Source organism: Eschrichtius robustus, chromosome 11 (genome assembly GCF_028021215.1).
Source record: "Eschrichtius robustus isolate mEscRob2 chromosome 11, mEscRob2.pri, whole genome shotgun sequence".
In the NCBI taxonomy this organism is placed as follows: domain Eukaryota; kingdom Metazoa; phylum Chordata; class Mammalia; order Artiodactyla; family Eschrichtiidae; genus Eschrichtius; species Eschrichtius robustus.
Genome location: NC_090834.1, coordinates 30,443,109 through 30,455,271, shown reverse-complemented (window position 1 = coordinate 30,455,271; position 12,163 = coordinate 30,443,109). Strand labels below are relative to the sequence as shown.

The window sequence follows — 12,163 nt, the reverse complement described above, 5'->3', positions numbered from 1 at the left end:
ATACTTGAAAATCATCATTAATTAATTTTAAAATAGATTTATTAGAATTGTCAGAGAGGGTTAGATACCCTTCCTCTACCCTGGCTGGTCTAAGAATTAAATTGATATGAGACAAATTAACAGGAGAAAAATCAAACAAAAGATTAATAACATGTATACATGGGAGAGACCCAGGAAAAATGACTAACTTGCCAAAATGGCCCAAACCCTCACCTTAAATACAATCTTCAGCTAAAGACAAAAGAGGATGTTGGAAGTAGTGGTTTGGGACCTCAAAGGGGGAGGAAGACAATTCACGTAGAGATGGAAAAGCAAATATTTGGCAAACAAATGCTTGGGTCATGTGGAGACCGTGGTACACTGAGTGGGCTCTGATCTCTAAGGATACCCCCACCACACCTGGTCCATATTCTTTGCAGATTTCTCTGGTGATAGCTCTATTCCTATAACAGGCCCTCTATCTAAATTCTTAAGGCAGTTAGCAAGAAGGTCAAAGTTTCTTCCTGAGTCTTTTGGGCCTTGATTGTTTTCAGCTTGAAATAATTCACATGCCAGATACATTTTGGGGTGGCAGATTTTGTTCCCCTACAGTCTCACCTTTGAAACTTCTAGAAGTTTCACAGTCCAGAAGTTGAATAGATATATTGCTTTATATCTCATCCAATCAGTCTCATAGTCCTGACAGTAAGTCAGTTCATTTCTGGAGGCTGTGATGCAGGTAGGCTCTCAAAGTTAGGCCTATAGGGTGCAAGCAATCAGATATTTAATAAGAGGTATTTGTGTGGAGACAAAATAAAAACAAAGGTTAATGATTGGAGCAAATTCTAAACCCAGTGTCTGAGTCCTGAGAGCTGCCAATCAAGATTCCTAGATATCAGGGTCAAAGCATCTTTTACAGTTTGAAATGTCTTCAGTGATGTCATTGGGTGTTCAGGTAAACTTTACAAGAAGCTTACACAGCAACAGTCAAGAGGTTTGCCTAAATATAGGCAATTACGGTGATCTCTCTAAAGTTTATAACAAGTTGTTCAGCTTCAGTTTGCAGGGCTTCAGGAAAAGGGCAGCTTTAGTTCTCAATGATTCCAAGTGAAAAGGAGCCGCAGAAGAAAAATTGGAAACATTAGTTTGAAGAGCTGTAGCCAAATATTTGAGGAAACTATACGAATTCAGGATCCAGTCCAGTTTGCAGGACTGGATCTATATATATAGATTATAATTTCTGCTGAAACACACATTTTTTCTCTAAAAATTACCCTCACTTCTATCAAAGAAAACCAAATTAAGATTAATTTGTTCGCAAAATAAGTTTAGTGTCATTAAACTTGGCCTGATTATTTACCTAAGTCCAGCAAGAATAGTAATTGACCATATCATCTCTTTTAAATCTGCTTTAATGGAATTTTTCAAAGGAATCTCCAGATTGAACTTTTAAATGCCTCTCATACCATGAAACCATGCCAAGGACTTGACATCAGATTTACCTGTAATATATATAGATTTGGGTGAATTCTTCTCTTCTTGATGTCCCAAAAATATCCTGAGGTTCTTGTGCCTGCCAGGAAATGACCTTCCTTACTCACCTGGTAAGGCTGCTGGGAACCCTGTAAGAAAGGTACCAGGCTGTTTTTCCAAAGGGCTTTATGGCTTCGTAAAGTCAATCTTAGTTCCTTAAAGCTGTCTGGTCATATCTGATTCTATGCATATTCTCAAAGATGACATTCCAGTCAAAGCCTTGGTAATATAACCAATGTTTCCAATTGTGTTCTAACACAAGGAGAATAGATTCTTAGTGAACATGTGTAAATAAATATATTGCCATGAAAATAAGAATACTTACCAAGAGTTTCCAAATTCTGGAGGGATCAGGTAGGAAGAAAAAGTTGTTTCAATTCTATTTACAAAGGTATAATTTACCAAATTGCTATAAGCTATCGTTAATATAAGAGGAAATATTTCTTTTTATCTGGAAAGTAAAGATTAAAAAGCCAGTAATATTTCAGACAAAAAGTCATAAAAATTATAAATCATATTCATCAGTTCATTCAGTCCCATATAATTATTCTTATTGATCTTGATCTTTTATTAGCAGTTTTATGAAACCATTAGGTTTTTCATTAGAATTCTATAATTTCTTACTAGTTTAGTGGTATGATCTGCAAGTTATCAGAAACTTATATTTGTCCAAAAATCCTTTCTATGAATCATCTTGAAGATCTTCATTTTGTAAAAGCATTTTGGTAAAACAATAACTGTCTATAAATGACAAAAGACAAATTAAAGATCTGATTGCAATGCAATTGATGAGGAAATTTGGCTATTTCTGTGACATACAACATTTTAAGATAACTAGAAAAATGATAACATACCAGGACATATCTGAATTTTAGGAATTTCATATAACTTCTAGAACGTTTATATTAATAAAATTTACCCATACAATATAACCTAAGAAGGTTTATCATTTCTCATTTGACAATGCTTCCCATGTAATTTGACATACCATGTTTGTTAGTTTAATATCTCTCTTTGAGATTTTTCAGGGACCCTCTGAAACATCCCAAAGTTAGCTGGAGGTCAAAAGGACTTTATTTAGAATTTTGATTTAGGAAAGTTTGTCAAAGATATCAAAAGGTTTTAAAACACTTGGTCAAATAGGATTATAGGTTACTGTGAAGCAATACTTATTCACTTAAAGTGACAATAAAAGATTTCAAAAGTAAATACAGAAAGTTACAACAGGTTACTTGAAAGGTAAGAAATTTTACAATCTGTTATCAAAGTAGATGAATATTCCAAGAAAACTTTGTCTTCCTAACAAGAGAGAGAAAACCAAATTCTAATTTTGCACCAGCTTACTTTTAACATTAGAATTAATTCACTCAATTAAATTTATTTTAATCTTAACCAGTCCTGACCAAGCACAAAACACTTCACAGGGTTTCTTTTCCACAAATCTTCTATAACTTCCTTTTTCACCTTCAGATTTTGTCCTGTGATTTCTCTTTTACTCTCTCCCTCTTTTTTTAACCCCTCTTTAGGAAAAAATTACTTTTTTCCCTTAACAAAAAGCATTTCCACTCATACCTTTTTTCTCCTTACATATGAAGATGTTTTCCTTATTAGTTTTAGTAGTTTTAATTATATAGATTAATTAGAATTTATAACCCTTAGAAACCTTAATTTCTAGTGAAAACTAAGAAGTAAGCAACTGTAAACTGTTATACCAGTATTTTTTTTTATTGGAAAACTTATAAATACATTTTATAATTTCCAAAAACATACATTTCCTCATGGCATAAATTTTTTTTCAATATGATGCATGATATGTTTCTAATAAACCCAACATCTTTAGTTTTTCTGTAATAAGAAGACAAAAATAGACTTAGATTTGTTTAACAATTAATATTTCAGTATTTTATCTTCTCTAGAAATGATCTAGACAGTCAATGAATTCCCATCATTTAACTTAGCAAAACTCTAAAGCTTCAAGTTACCAATAAAATTTGAGGAAATTACTTTTAAGTAGATATGCCATAAAACATAATTATTCTTAAAGAGTTCATCTAAAAACTCTTGTTTCATTTAAATTTATTTAATTACTTATGAAAATTTTATCATACAAAATTTATCTTTTTTTGCTGACAAATTTTGTAACAGAGATAACTGAATGTATTTAACTTGTGGTAAACCTGGTAGAATGTGTTTAATTTACATTTAATGCTGATAACTCTCAAGATAGTCCTGTTTAATTAAACCGACAAGCTTAAACTTGCTTTTATTTATTAAAGATTAATCCTAGATCAGTTACACTTGAAAAATATTTGGATTCATTTCTACTACATTTAGAAATGTTTAATTTATAAGTGCTTACTTTTAAGTCAATTAAAAAGAGCTCTTTACAAATTAATTTTGGAAACACTATTCAGAGATACAAAAATACCATATCTATAATGCACACACATAGACATAGACACAACCAGAGATGTCATAGCTTTCATTGTAAAAGTTTAGTCATGAATTAGGTACAACACAAAACTCACTGGTTTATAAATAACAATTGGAATAAGTTTGTATCTGCTCAGATTGCTAAGGCTTTTTACTATGTGGAAAAGACTTTTAAGACTTGTATTTGTCCTTGATAAATCTTTAAGGAGGCTGTGAATTAGATTTTGTGTGAGGGAGCATTTCCAACAGGTTGTACTTTTTAAAAGATCTCTTTTTTTTCTTTGGTGTTTCAGGTTCTACCTGATTGAGTCAACCAGGCTCAGTCTCAGGCCATTGTGAGCTGTATTTACATTTCTGATTTTGTAGAGATTTGCAAGACAAAGATGGTTGCTTTCCATTTCCCCTAAGAACTGGGCTGCTGCCGAAATAATATCAAAAGGCTGATCTGTTCATCCAACTACATTTTCTTTAATTTGCTTCTTTATATCACAGAGAAGATTTCCAACTAAAATGGAAACCAAAAGATTTCTATAGTCTAGAACTTTAGGATTCAAGGCAGCGTGCCTTCAAAAAGTCTGCACAAAGCATTCAATAAATTCCCCCTTTCTGAGTGCACAAGGCCACCCCATACCAATTCACTCTAGGGGCAAAATCTTCCACTAGTGCTTCTTTTAGCCCCTAAATATCAGCCCCTAATTTCCATCTCATATTATGTGGGCTCAGGCAACCCTATTGGCTTCCTTTAGCATATTCAATTAACACTGCCTAAAGGGTGGATTTACCTGCCCTGTCTTACAATACCAGGCAAGGGAAGACAAAATGTCCATCCCCACAATGCAATCAGGCAAAAGAGATGCAACCATCTTACGTAAAGCCCATTCAAATACACTAATTTTCTTACAAACTTTCATCTTAGTTCTATCAGTACTTATACTTTTAACCTTAGTTTCCATTAGGACCCTATCAACAAGTCTCAGTCGTACAAGGAGTCCCAGAAACTTTTCCTTTTTTTCCCCCAGCCATTTTATTCATTCCTGTATAAAAGGTTTTGAGGACCCCAGTAAGGGGTTGAGCCAAGGGACCCAAGCCTTTTTGTCAATCTTTGATTTGATTAATTGGCCTAACTGTTGCCCCAAGCAATTGCTGGTCAGGTTTCTCAGTGTAATTTTTTCCTTCCAGCTTTTTAAATTTATCCAAACTGGGGTAATTAGAGCAGATTTGTTTGGTGGCCTTTAATGTCGGGGAGCACCAACAGGGGGTTCCTTTGGCTCACACAATCCTAGCTAGTGCTGTATTAAAAACCTTTATTTTGATCCCCTCAATGTTCGTTTTATTTATTCCAATTCTTAATAACCATCTGAAGACTTCCATCTTGCTGTGATGAGTTCCATGACTCTTCCCTTTCTGATTCCTCTTTATTCCACCACTTTCAATATTTGCTTTATTTATTTTATTTTTTAACAACCCTTTAAAAATTTCCATCTTGTTGGGAAGAGTCTCTTTCTCCTCAATTCTCTTATTAATTAATCTAAAGTTTTTATTAGCATCTGTAAGACCCATTGAGGGGAAGCGGAGACCACAAATAATTTAATAAAGCTTCCTGAACAGGTTTTTTGTTTTTATTTTTAAAACTAAGAGAGTCTTAAGGTTAGCTGTTATATATCATTGTATCCACCTTTTAATTTGGTCTTTCCATAGGTACCAGTAAAATAGTTGTTTATGATGAGAGCTTTCTAAAAATTGACCAGTTTAGAAGTTTTTCCAATTCAAAGGATCCATCATCTGGCCATTGATGAGTAGGATCTTAATAGTGATTCAAATCAATAAGCCAATTTACGGAAAGACCCTGAGGTAACTTTCCAGACCACGGTACCACGGACACAAGAGGCGTCCCGAAGTGAGGGAATGGATGATGTAGTTCCCATCTTCCAAAGGCTCACTCCTAAAAACAGTCTAAGAAAGTTTGAGAAGATAAAGGCCCCTTATGGACTGGACCCCTAATGACAAAACTCCCCCTGACAGCTGGCACAGCTGGACAAAGAGACTGCTCAGAATCACAGCCTATTTAACTGGCTGCCAAATGCACACTGGTATGTGCACCTTTTGGATGGCAGAAACCAGGGAGATTTTTCTCATTAGTATATAAACCAAACTCTCAAGGCATAGAAGAGAAAAAGAAAACTTTATCAGACCAGTGGTTTTCTCCTTATAACAAATGACACAAAAGACAGAGACAAAGAAAAACAGTGACCATCCCTGGGAGAAAAAGGATCAACAAACCAAAAGTAGTACTCTACCAAATTTTAAACCAAGAGTCACGAAGTCCAGAGATATTTTGGGGTGGCAGATTTTGTTCCCCAGCAATTACCTGAAATTGTATATCAATCTGGATTTTGTACATTTGTGCATTTTTCCTGAGAAAGTATCCATGCTTTCATTGACTTCTAAAAGAAGTCCATGACCAAAGGAGGATAGAAAATTCTACTCTGTGACCTAAAATTGACAAAAGTCAAGAAACTAAACTGCATGAAATATTTGTAAATATTACATTAAAAAAAACTCAACAGTAAAAATACAATTAATTTTTTTATTTATCACAATCTCTAGCTAGTGTGCTGACTAAATTTACTGGCAGATATCCTCACAAAAATCATAGTGATCCTTCTAAACATCACATTCTTCAGACCTAGTTCTCAAATAGGAATTAGTCATGCAAATTCCAAAGAACACAATTTAGAGACAATTCTTGGAATCTAGCCTGGTATTAACTCAATTTGTTCAGTTCTTTTTGTTTCAATTGAAGTATGAAATACAAACATTTCTATAGACTAACTTAATTGCATATATGTCACCCAAAATCCAAAATAAAGACAATAAATCCCTCATTATCAAAGAGTTTTCAAATGCTCATTATAATTCCTGCTGGGTCTGAATTGTCTTTCCCTTTAAAAAAAAAAATTTCCCTCTGAATTTTGATATTAAATTATTGATCAATAGTGCCATTTTATGCAAATCTTACCTGTCATCGCATAAGCAAACTGGAGTGAAAACTTAAACTTTTCTAAAAATGTTTGCATGTATATATATATGGAGAGCAACTCAGCCCAAATTCTGCCTTTGGAAAAAAGTGCACAAATCCAATGAAGCAAAAAGAGCCTTGTGCTTGTTTACTGGAAGGAATAATTTGGGGAAAAAAGTAATAGCATAGCTACAAGTTAAACTGAAAACAGTGGAGCATTGATAAATGCTGAGAATTAGTCTTCCAGGCCTAAATAGCTGATAAACAGTAGAACTATGAAAGCAAATACCTTTCCTTATATTTCCTTGAGTGATAAAATAGTTCTTTTTCTCAGCTAGTTATTAACCGACTATATACAAAGTTCTGGAATTTGTTGAAAATTCTCAGTTTTCCTGCTAATTTCCTTTAGCTGCCTTTATGTGGGGATGGGGAGGGGATGGGGGGGACATCATAAAACCACAAAAGTAAAATCCCATGTGATATTTGCTCATGTCTACCTATCTCATCTTGTATGTGGGATGGACTTCCATGAACGCAAAACTTGTTACAATACTGACAATATGGCCATCATTTAAATATCAGAATGAATAATCTATACAGAGTTGGTTATTATTTATTTTTCATGAAATTACTATTTTCTTATTAGAGTGGCCCTAGAAAAACTTCTGCATATATTTACCTGCTGCATAACAAAATTTAAATCAAATGAGTTTTCCAGGCTGGAATTTTAGTTTGATTTCAAAAGAAAGATAGAGTGAATATGTTATATGATGAAAGATTTGTTTTAATTGCCTTTTAAAAAATTACTGCACAACATTGAAAAAGACTTTTTTCTTAGAGTGTCTAATGCTTGTTTGGAAGAGAGCAAAGCTGCCAGCCATGGAATCTCTTTTTCTAAAAACAGAGCTATATTCATATTTTTTTAATCACCCACTTAGCAGGACTCAAGTTTATTCACAATCACATTCATTTAATCCAGCCTAAGGGAAAAAATTCTCCTTGTCTATGTAAGTTCGTGTGAAACAGCAAGGCTTCTCTCTAGGCCACTGAGAGTTCCATTAACCTCCTGCCAATCCTATCTGATGGGTAGACTCATACCTCTCTTCCTGACCTGTTCCCCTCAAATAAGGTAGAACCTTTGTAGAAGCCAAATGCATCACATTTTCTCCATTCAGCCTGTGACTAGAGACACAAAACAAAGTGTACCAAAGCAAACCACATTATCAGAACAGTGAATGTTTTTCTGAGATCCTTAAGAATAACTTCTAAATTCTAATTCTTCCTCAATTTTTCTTGATCCAAAATAGAATATATATTTTGATTTGCATGAAACAATTCTATTAGGCATTATATTATAAAATAATTAAGAGAGTGTTTTTGTTTGTTCTTTACTGATTATTAAAGTGTCACTTTTCATTGCAGAAAATTTGGGGTGAGTGGAGAAGCATAAAGAACAATATGCAGTCCAAATCAATCATAATCCCACTACCTACAGATAGCTATTTGTTGTATTTCTTTCCAGTATTTTTCCATTAACATTTTAATATATATATACATATAAACATTATATATTTTTTTCTCAAATGAAGATCACAATGAATATACAAATTTGTTTCTTTTTTTTCACTCAACATTAAGCATTTCCCTGGTCATTAAAATCGTGTAATGATTGTTAAACATTCAGTTATATGGATTATTGGTGCCTACCAATACTAACACCTCGAGAGCTTTGCGAAAATGTAGATACACTGTCCCCAATTCAGAAGATTCTGCTACAGCAAGTTTAGCCCTGAGCACCTGTATTTGTAATAAGTGGTTCTGACACTCAGATCAAGCTTGAAAACCACTGCTGTACACTAAAATCTACTTACTTCTCCCTTTCTGTTAGGCATATAAATTGCTTTCAGCATTTTGCTATATAAATATACTATAACATTTATTATGTTACTCTGTCAACATCACTGATTAATTTCTTAGGATTGATTCCTCAAAGGGGAATTATTATCAATAATTTTCAATATTGTCAATAATTTTCAAGGGCAAGAATTGTTTTTTAAGTTTTTGTTGTACAAAACCATATTATTTTTTTTCCTGGTTTAAATTCTATTTTCAGTGTATTAGGACAACATTAAATCCTTGACTGTATTGAACATTATCCTTACTTTTATCTTTGCCAATATGAATAGCAAAAAAATGAATTTGCATTTCTTTAATTCACATTAGTTTAATTCCAAGTAAGGTTGAATTATTTTTATATAATTTTGTACTTCTTCCTGCATAAATTATCTACCAATGTCCTTTGCAGGTTTTAAAGGATTTTCCTATGTGTTTTACACAATTGCATGTTGATTCACATAATTTTTCAGTTTTTAAAAAATATATTAAAATTTATCAGGACTACAAAAATACTTTCTAGCATCATTCATGTAAATATTCTGGACATTTTAACACCTGATATTTAAATTTTATAGAGAGTTTAGTATGAAGAGAACACTCAAGTTAAAAGAGTACAGGCCAAAAACTAAAGAGACTTTCTCATGTGTATATAATTAATGGATCCTTTTTTATAAGGATAAAAAAGCATTAGCAAAATTACACAGTAGTTTAGACAAATAAAATCCATTAGGTCCATATATTATTGATATCAGAGACAATAATGAAGTGTTCAACCTACTAAGTGAAATGTAATTGAATTTGTTTTAACCAGACTAAATATAATATTGCAAACTATTTATTCTACAAATTATATATACCCTGAATATCTTGTGTGCAAACAATGACTAAGTCTAAGGCTTGTATATCAGTCCTTTATAATAATATTCTCAAATCCAGGAAATCATAAGAATACTTTACTAAACAAACTTTTAAAAATTTATCTGTTTATATAGGTAGACATTTTATCAGATGTAAACTTTAATATCTCACCAACAGAAAAAATTATACTATAAGAATTATGCTCTAGAAGTAAATACAATGAGTGAGGCATAAAGTAAACATAAAAGCATATCTAAATCTATAGAATTTAATGATAAATTATTTATGGAAATATAGAGAGTAAGAGATAAATATCTTAGCTTAAATTAAGCATAGTTTCAACAAGAAAATCTTAATTTGCACTAATTTACCCAAAATTAATAAATGGGAAAAGTTTAGTTCTGTTAATTCCCATTCTAAAGCTTTTGTTTAGTTAACAAAAATGGGTCCCAGATGCTAGGGCAATAAAAGATGGATTTTCATAATCTCAAACTCAGTTGAATGATTTCAGGAGTAAAAACCCGTGGAATTTTTCCAGAGGTCCTGGAATTTGTCTGGGTGAGCATTTTTGTTCCAGTCCTGAATTAAGTTCCCCATCACCTCACCACTATGAAAAAAGCCATTTGGAGAGGGGTTTTTCTTACCTAGGATTCCCCTAAGTCATAAAATGAAAAGGCAAATAAGTATGTTACCTGGGTCCTATTGCAGTCTATAAAAGGTCACTGTCAACATACCTGGGCTCTCAAATGTGGTTTACACTTCCAGCAAAAAATATGATCACTTAATTGTTGTTTCTTCCTCTCCTTCCATTTTTAAATGAAAGCAATCCATTTCAATTGAGTTTATTCTGTAAAAGCTGCATTTAATAGAACGAAAGGAATAATTAATGTAAAAAATAGCCCACAATATTTTTCTTCTTTCTTTTATCTGCTTGGCAGATCACTATTATGGCTTCTCTGATGCTTAATCAGGACAAGAATATCCTTATCATCAATATGAGTTTCTGACATAGATTTCAAAATCTATGTCTGAAATGTATGAAGGGGATTCCAAAGTAATAGTAAAATGTTCTGCAGCAAGGATCTGCTTTCTATGTCCCTTATTTACCTGACTCCGTATGACTTCCTTAGGCTTACTTGTAATTATTCCTTCAGGGTTCCTTTTTCTTTTTGCCTGGATAAAAAATACTTTTTAAACTAGTCTAGAAAACTGAGTAAAGTAACTTTATGTATATTTTAAAAGTCAGTTGATGATTCTTATTAATAACATGTAAAAGTGATGCATTCTATAGAATAGAACACATGTTCAAACAGTCCTTACAGGTGTGGTTTATGCTGCATTTTAAATAGCAATCTAAGGACTCCTTTAGACCTAAACTGATTACATAGAGAAATTACATCTTTAGTCAGACAATTGTAGAAAATAGCAGGCACTTTTAATAGGCAAAGAAATCTTGAAATCCTAAAGACTGTCTCTAAATGTTAATTACAAAGTGCCTTCATTTAAGAAAAGTAAATTTTACATGTGATAGTATTATGTGAATTCTATTGAAGGACCACAGGAAAATGTGGATTGTGAACTGGGCAGTGACTTATCTACGGGTCAAGTATATTATATTAACCAAATATAGATACATACACACACATATATAAGGATAGCAGTGTGAAACTGAACTGTTTTTACATGGCCTATTAGATGTTATTAGAAAGACAATGTCTTAGAATAACTTTGTAGAAAGCTTTATTCCAAACAATTTTCTCAACATAAAGCTTTTTTTCCTTATCCATTTTTTAATTTTGCTTTTTTGTTTTCTATTGTGCTGTGAAACTGTCTTTGGATATGGCTAGTAACCATGTTAAATAACCCTCTCATGAAATGATTTTAGTTTTATCAAAGGAATGGTCTAAACCAACATATAAAATAATTGGGATACCACTTTATTGGAAAAAAATTTAATAGAAATGTTTAAGACTAAAGTGGATTATAAAACTTGTTTTCTCCAAAATAGAAAACTTTAGTTGTTAGCTTCAGTTCATTGAAAGACAAATTTATTTAGCTTCTTATGGACATAAAATAAATTAAAACAACTCTTTTCTCCCAAAAGCATTTTAAAAAAATAGATGGCTCTAGCTTCATTGAATATTCGTTCATCTCTAGATTTCAGTCTGGTCCTTTTGGTGATTAAACTGACAACTTGGTATTGTTCACTTCAGGAATTATATTAATTATTTTACACCACTAACATGGGACTTACTTGGAAATGTGGGGACAGCTAATTATTTAATTAGCATTTAATAAATGGTAGTCTAACTTTTAAAAAGTGTTAATCCTCTCAAAGTGTGTGGTTTACTCATGGGAAATGTTTACTCTCCAAGTGGATCAGACCATTACAACACTGGAAAATGCACATCATTTACCTGAAATATTACAAAAACATTTTAAAAG

At 32.5% G+C, this 12,163-nt stretch overlaps 1 protein-coding gene across 2 annotated transcripts in view; it reads left to right on the top strand.

The window, feature by feature from the left end:
- Window positions 1-12,163, top strand: part of GRIA4 (glutamate ionotropic receptor AMPA type subunit 4) — a 526,394-nt gene that overhangs the window by 500,093 nt on the left and 14,138 nt on the right. The window lies entirely within an intron of this gene.